Source organism: Alligator sinensis, unplaced genomic scaffold (genome assembly GCF_000455745.1).
Source record: "Alligator sinensis unplaced genomic scaffold, ASM45574v1 scaffold2081_1, whole genome shotgun sequence".
Classification (NCBI taxonomy): domain Eukaryota; kingdom Metazoa; phylum Chordata; order Crocodylia; family Alligatoridae; genus Alligator; species Alligator sinensis.
In genome coordinates this window covers 95,274-96,158 of record NW_005843329.1, presented here as the reverse complement: position 1 = coordinate 96,158, position 885 = coordinate 95,274, and the positions used below count along the sequence as shown (strand labels likewise).

The window sequence follows — 885 nt, the reverse complement described above, 5'->3', positions numbered from 1 at the left end:
AAAGAGAATGTTCTCTTGGAAGGGGGCAACCACCAGGCACAGCCTATCGGCATCCAGCCAAATAGCACTATGGGGAGTGGGGATGCCCTGACCAGCTTCCTCAGGGAGGGCATGGGAAAGGCTGGGGCTTCCCTGCTGCTACTGGCCCAGGGTTGGAAATCTACCTGTTGTTTTCAGTGGGTTTTGGATCAGCCTTTTGTTTTTTTTTAACCCGTGTGTTAGTATTTGATACCCATGCATGGGCTGTAGCCCATTTTATTAGCATGCAGAGCAGCCCACAGCTGTGTCTGGTTGAATACCAAGATCTGATGCAATTTTCAACAGATTTTCTTGTTGTTGAACCTTTGAGCGGGCAACCATTGATCCTATGGATCATGGTGTACATGTAAGACGTCTAGTCAGATGCCTGATGAATCCATTTGTGGCTAGCTCGTTCTCGACACTACCTCCCAGGGAACCTGCAGAGCATGCTGTGAGTTGTGCAATAGTGCTCCCTGTCTCCTGGCCTTGAGCATGGAGGCTTGAGCCCCCACAATCAAACACTGAACTTCTGTTAAGTTCACTTGCATTATAACTTTAAGTGCTTTGTGTAAAACACTTAAAAGTTACAGTGTGATCAGAAGTGTCTTTTGATCACTTGTGTAAGCGCCCCTTGATCTCCACCCAATCTTCAACATATAATGGTCCCACTTGTTGCTTCTTTATATGACCAAAGAAGCTTTGACTGTTTGTTTTACTATTCTTTATACGGTTGAATTCAGCTAAACTTTGGACACTCAGACTTGATCCTGAATTTCTTGAACACAGAATTCAAGCCTGTTAGCCTCCAAACTCATAGTCTGTTTTGCTTGTGTAATTCTTGTATCCTATGTTGTTTTGTCTCCT

General features: G+C 44.6%; 1 protein-coding gene across 1 annotated transcript in view; it reads right to left on the bottom strand.

Annotated features, from left to right (window-relative positions):
- CD4 (CD4 molecule) overlaps positions 1-885 on the bottom strand; it is a 72,224-nt gene that overhangs the window by 35,751 nt on the left and 35,588 nt on the right. The gene's annotated exons all lie outside the window — the stretch shown is intronic.